This window comes from Drosophila ananassae, chromosome 2R, assembly GCF_017639315.1.
Source record: "Drosophila ananassae strain 14024-0371.13 chromosome 2R, ASM1763931v2, whole genome shotgun sequence".
Classification (NCBI taxonomy): domain Eukaryota; kingdom Metazoa; phylum Arthropoda; class Insecta; order Diptera; family Drosophilidae; genus Drosophila; species Drosophila ananassae.
Window position 1 is genome coordinate 11,605,050 of NC_057928.1, and position 7,303 is coordinate 11,612,352.

Genomic DNA, 7,303 nt, shown 5'->3' on the forward strand with positions numbered 1-7,303 from the left:
CCCAACGCCAACAAAACGGAAAAAAATCGGTTGACAAAAATGATCTGTGGGCAATTATAATGAATTATTTTGACACTTAGGGCCTGTGCAAATGCATAACTAAAATGCATAAACGTAATTTATGCTCGCCACCGCAGTACCCCCTTGTGCCACTAGGATGTGCTTTTTATTGCACTTTAAATGTGATAAATAAATGTGACGTTTTTTGGGACAAACTTGCCACACAAATAGAGTCCTACGCAAGAGATATATGGTCTCCCATGGTCGAAAGATCTGCGGAAGAGACTGAATAGCGTCGAGTGCATTTTCTCTGCCCCTTTGGGGCAATGGTATTTTTCACTTAACTACAAGCCCAACAACAACTTGCAACACACGGCATGGAAAATTGCACAGAATCCGTTTTTAATTGGTGAAAAATAGCAAAAATTTTCCACGCTGATCGCTGGCCCGGTGTCGGCGGCGTTCGCATTGCCCCAAAGGGTTACCAAGTAGCCCGGCTACCACACCCCTTTCGTTCCCCCAGCCTCTTTTGACCATGGCCAAGCTACGACACGAGTGCGATTAACATCGCCCCAAAGATTCGCAATGCTAATAAATTCTGCACATTATGGCGGCCAAGAGGTTGGTCTGCAGTTGAAGAGATCACCGGCCGTAAGCACAATTTTATTAGGCACTGTTTGAAAGTCTCAGATGGGGGAAAAGCACACGGTTATGATTCATAAAAATATATTGAATTTGTTCAGAGGCCTTTAAAAATGTGTCTTATAAATGTTATTGCATGTTGGATTGGCTCTTTTTTTAAGTGTTTGGCTTTATGTTTTATTGATGGCTTAAATAATTATTTTATTTCTTTGGTTTTTACATTCAATTAAAATCCTTACCTTAATAGAACTTAAGCTTAGTGAACACACTCAGACCGTTAAAAAGGCCTTTACAGTGGTGGCCAGTTGGCAGCAATACTTTTTGGCTTTTGTGGTTCCCAGGCGGCTTGGAGCGAAACATGCGAGTTGCGGCTTTAATTGTTGCCGCTGCTGCCAAGTGGATTTTCTAATGCAATTTTCCAAGAGAGCTTACGCAATGCCCGCCAACAGTCACCAACTGCAGCAGCAGCAACAGCAGCAACAGCAGCAGCAGGAGTAGCAACAACAATGGCACCATGTTGCAATGAGCTGTTGCTGCTGCTGCTGCTGCTGCTGGTGCTGTTGCTGTTGCCACTACCGCCTTGAACGTGTTGCTCGCATAATTACTAAACGCAGTCGGTTGGTGAGTAACTGCGGCTTTTCAATTCCCCCGCTAGGTTCTTTTGCTGTATGCCGATCTACTCCAATCCAGTATACTCAGCTCCAAAGTCCCAGTGCCAGTCCCAGATTCAGAGACTCTCAAGACCCGACAGTAATCATTCCTCACATACGCGCATATTTAGCATTTTTAAATTGTTGCATTTCGCGCATTTTTTTATGAGAGCACACAGAGCCCAGACTTTAATGCTGACGGTTGGCCGACCACCAACTTTTTAGCCAGTCCAGGTGGATTCCGATTCCGATTCCGTGATTTTCTGGCCAGCTGTCTTCTGGTTCATTGTGCCGCCGCACACATGTGCGTCCCATAATTAAAATACATATTGCAAATCACACTAAATAGTTGCTGTTGCCCAGGTATTTCGGCAGTGTTTGTTGTGGGGATTCGGGGGGAGTTACTATATTGTAAACTGTTCAGGAATCTTAATGAGTTCTTCGGGAATTAGTTGCCTCGACATCGACGGGATGCATACGGGAAGAATGTGGCGGATAGTGGCTTGGAAAAAGGAAGAATTTGCATTTTAAATTATTACTTTTATTACACAAGAAAAATTTTAATTTAAATTGCATTAATTAAGCTTAGTATAATAAAGACTATAAGGCAATAATAATAATCTTAATAATCCCAAAAAATGTTTACACTTCGTGTTTGGCACGCTAAGCAATTAGTTTTCGAAATGCCCACAAGCATTTTTCACAAATTTATCTTGTTTGTTTTGTGTTTTTTTTTGTAAATAGCTGAAAGTCTCTTATGATATTTTAATGCCACTCAGTATAAATTTTTATTATATTTCTTACACAATAAACGGCCTGAAGGTGGAATAAAATATGGAAAAGTAATTACTAAAATCAAGAAACGCAAACAAGAGTGTTAACTGGACATCGCATCTAAAATTGGTGAACAAGTGGCAAGGATTTCCTGTATGGCTCCCAGTGATCGAGGCGACAGCAACAGGAAATGCAAAATAATTGAATTTTGAATACGAATTTGAATTTGAAGTAGTGTGTAGTTGATTTTGAGCGGAAATTATAAATGATGTGCCATTTATTATTGTTAAGATATAATGCGAAAGTCTAGGCACATATATGCAAGTAATATTTTGCAATTTGCTGGCAAGATTTTGCCTTTTGCTTTTCGCTTTTTGCCAATCTCCAGTGGGCCACAATCCGGTGGTTAAAACGCCAGTCCAAAAGCTCTTTGCAGCGGCAGCTTTCAAGGTTGCCTTTCCAATAAGAACACTGGCTTTGAGCCAAATGCCCAATGATTGATTTATATTGTCAGTTGGAAAGCCGTGGCGAAGGGGCCATTGGGGAGATGGGAGGTGGGCTTTGGTCACATGTGTGAGCATAAATGTGCAATTTGCTAATTGTAACACATAACGGTCGGTTTACCTCTCGGTGTTTCGTTCCCAACTCAACCAACAACAGTTGGGGGCAAAATATTGATCGAATTTGTCAAAAATAATTATCTTAATTTTCAGTGATGATGGAATTAGAAGATTAGAAGGAATGCCATTCCATTTTTAATATGATTTTATCATATATTTATTATAAAATATAATACTTGAAAATATCTATCTCTGATATATCCCATATCCCCATTAAATATTTGAACTTTGCTGTGCTACTTTCTGTCCCTTTCCTGCATCCAAAGCTTGGCCTTTTGATGTCCGCTCCATTCGTTAAGCGTTTTGTCATTGTTGCTGTTGCCTGGTTGTTGGTGGAGCTTGGCCTTCAGCAATATGTTGGTGATGCATGTTGTTGCTGCAGTTGCTGTTATTGGTGTTGTTACTATTGCTGTTAGCTGTTCTTTCGCTCGTTTTTCACATTGATGTTTCAAGGTTGCCCAATTAAAAGTGACATTTTGCAACATAATGCGACTGCACTTAACATGTTTTCTTGTTCTTACACAATCCAGTTGTTATTTCAGTGTTCAGTGTTGTTTTTCTTATTATTGTACCTCTATTCTTCTACTAACGCTATTTCTATTGCTAATTCACGCTTAAATTATATAATTGAAGTACATTTTTCTGCACAAAAATGGCTCATTAAAGTGCAATTTGCAATTCCATCAAGGTATTACTAGGCCATAACAAAAATGTGACCCTGATGGCATATATATTTTCAGCCAAGCCTCCAATCTTATAGATATTATGGTAGTAATATTAATCATATTTTTATGCCAATTTAAGGTCCAATGCATTCCCATTCCCCCATAGCTTATTCTCAATTTATTTCTTATACCATTTAGCTGCAAGCCAGAATTTGTCATTGGCAATTTTCCAGTGCCCATCTCTGGCAGCGATAAACTGCCAAGCGCCAACTGGCAACCAGCAACTGCCAACTGCCAATGACAAGCCAGACTTTTGCAATTGGCCATTTTCTGGGCCCGCTCTAAAGTGTTGAATTCCAAATTATACGAGCCGAACCATCGCAGCTCTATAATCTGGTTACATATATCAATGCGAACCGTTTGCTGCGGCAACGTTGATTAAAAACGAATTAAAAATGCAAGCAAAAGCCCCCGGAGGGCTTTCAACGCTCCACGCTCGCTGACCACCCATAAACTAAGCGAATTACTTGGGGCGCGTTAAATGGAAATCGAAGTGGGGCCTTCGAAGTGTGCTCCCCACCCTTGCCCCCTTTGCAATTACCCCCGCGCCGGTATCCAGACTCCAGAGTCCGGACTCTTCCGCCGGTGGACACCACCCCCCCTTCTCGACACATTAAATACGCATTTGTTATATGTCGCAAGTTGGAATGGATAACTTAACCGAGAGCTAAAACCTAACTGAGCAGAGCAGGCGTAGCCTTGTCCATTATTCAATTGAGTAATTTTTTATTTAGTCATTTTCTTGTAGTTCTTTTTTTTATTAGTACTGCACTGACTTAAAAAGGTATAGACTACTTTAAAAACTATCTTAATCCTTCTAAAAAAAACTGTAAAATAATTAATCAAATAATTTAGATACTTTGGATGGCAGAGTATTTCTTTGAATGGCTTAAGATTGATTGAACTTCTGAATAAGATTTCTTTCACAGTGTAGAATTTCTTTTTGGCCCAGGGCAATTGTACCGAAAATTCGTAATTGTAATTGTTGGCATTGCAAAATGTTGCTTTTTAAATGGCTCTCTGGCTGGCTGGCCAGCTAAGTCGGTCACTTGGCTCTTGGCTACCGTTGTGGCCCAATCTTGGCACGACCCATGTCGGTGATCTCTCTTTCTTGGAGTGACGCACACGACATGACCGACTGACGGACCACCAACGCCCCCCCAACACGTCCCCCGGGGACCTAACCCCCAAAATCAAAACCAAAAAATAAAATAAAAATTGTTTCATTCTATTTGGCGCACGTGCCACACGAAGCAAATTGATTTTGCCAGTAGGTGGAAAATAAAATTAACTTTGTGGCTTGATGTACATATATACATGTTTCTATTTTTTCTGTTGTCCCACTCGGTCGGGCCAGTTAAATGAGTTTCGGCTTTGGCTTTTGGAAATTAGCTAGATTTTGAATTTGTATTTGATTTGCTAAGGCCTGGCGTGGGCCAACATCGATCTGTCTGTCCCTCCAGCTGTCCGTCTGTCCCTGTCCATTTCTGCTGGTCAAGATCTCGGTTCGTACGGCTGTCAGTCACAGTCACTGTGACTGGAACGAGCCGGTGACTGGGACTCGCTTACAAGGCGCCTGCGGTCATTTCTACGGCTTGATTTATGGCAAGAGATTGGCCAGCAACGGCAACTAGCCACGGCAATTGTAGATACATTTTTCAAATGCATTTTCCCTCGGTAAATATATTTTTTTCCTAAATATACTTTCTGGCTATTTTTTAATGAAAAATGTTTGGGTATTTTTGTTTGATTTCCAATGCTGTTGGCTAATTCAATTTGCATTTGTAATTGGTTTTTTTATTTAACGAACATAACAGCACAAATAAAAAAAAAATGTTTTTGTAAAGATTTTATTTCTCATTAAATAAGAAACATTAAAGATTAATGTATACAAAATAAAACAAAAAACATAAAAAAAATTGTATAAATAGAAAGACTTAGGAAACAAACTTTATTTAATAATTAAACATTATTTTGACAGTTATATATTTTTTAATTTATACTGTCATATAATTTCAAATTTATGAATTGAAATAAAAATTTGGGCTTTTGAATTTTTTGTTCAGAGTTTAAACCAAATAAAAAGGAAAGATAACTTGGGACGAACCGGAGGAAAATCGGCACTTTCCATGACCATATCTCCGTCAATTCTTATCGCATTAACGAATGTTATGTATTCCCGTTCTTGTCTTTTAAAGTACTATCAATTGGCATTAAAAATTAAAAACAAAATTTTTTACACGATTTTTGAAATTTTTCAAAGGGGTAACATCATAAAAATGTTGAAAATTTTGACATTTTTTTTTTTTTAATTTTACTATGCTTATGATGAAAATAGATGGGGATTTGAATACTGATTCTTAAATGGTACTTCGTTTCGGATTTAAAATAACGAAAATATTGCATAAAAAGTACGTGTTTTTTTACGCAAATCAAAAGACTTAGGCAACAAACTTGCCTGAGAACAGAACCAAAGTCTTCCGCATGGGTTCTGTAATTGGCTGTTGGTATATTGCATCGTTTTCATGTCTCTGCACAATTATCAATTACTCCAATCACTTTTATGTCACATGCAAATGCCACCGCCTGAAATAATAATAATAGTTAATAATAAATACCGTGCATAAAAGTTGACGTTGCGCCCACATTCGAGTGTATTGAAGTGTTTGGATATTTTTTGTTTTTTCCACACTGTAGCCATCGGCCATTTGGCATTAATTAGCCAGCAATTTTCTGTTGGCGGCTTTTAATTTTACCAAACGAAACTGCCAACTAACAGCGCACCAGCAATCCAACAATGTAACAATCGAAAAGCCACCTTGCCAAGTTGCCACCCACAAGCCGGCAGTTGGTCAGAAGGGGAGGTGTTGAAAAACAGAAACAAACAACTGCCAAGCCAGTCATTTATATTCCATATTCTAATTGAATTAAATTTCTTGTTAAGATATGCAGATCTTTGTTAAAATGTCGATTTTATATTGAATAAAGGGTTTCATTCGCTTGATGGAAATATCAGTATGTATATCTGTGTATTTTCCTTATTATCTTTTCTTTTCGAAGAGGTCTTGGAACAATCGAAGCCTTTGTATTTGCTCAAAGGGAAATTCATGGATTTCCATTATTCAAACTCTGGGTGCCCCTTCCCCTATAATGGGTCTAATAATTTCTGAATTATGCAGTTTGTTAGTTTTCCCTCTTTGTATTTCGCTGGTCTGACAATACATAAATTTGTCTTTGAAGTGGGCCCGACCGACGAGTACAATCGGAAAACAAAATTATTGTTGCCGATCGGAGTGCAACGTGGCAAGTGTTGCCCGGCAATGCAACTGTGTCTTTGTATGTTTTTCGTTTGAATGTTTTTTGTTCGGTATTTTTAAGCCTTGTGTCACCGCTTGATTAGTTTTTAATTGTATGATTTATGGCATTGCACAAAAGCGTTTCGCGTTATGTTAATGTTAATTGAGAAATTAACATTTTATATATTTGTGCTATTGCCCGCTCCGTCGCTAGATCGACGACGCGACAACTTGTCAGATCGTTAATGCTCATCAATCGTTTGGGCATTTGATAATTCGCTGATTTATTGGCCAGCCTTTGGCACGAAGCGACATTTTGCTTTTAGCCAATATTAGCATAAGACGGAATTTATTTCTTATCTCGGGCCCCCTTGGGCGATTCGTTGCAGTCGAGCTCCGAACTCCGGAGCATTTTTTGGCATTTGGCTTTGAGATTTTTCTCACAACGCCCACCGCCGCCAAAAAATGAACCGAAAAAAAAACAGAGCTCATAAGCCCGATCTGTTGCTGAGTTGAGTGCCACAAAAAGGCCACAAAATGCTCAGCCGGCCTCTGACTTTCGGTAATTTGAAAATTAATAAAGTCGTTTGTTATGC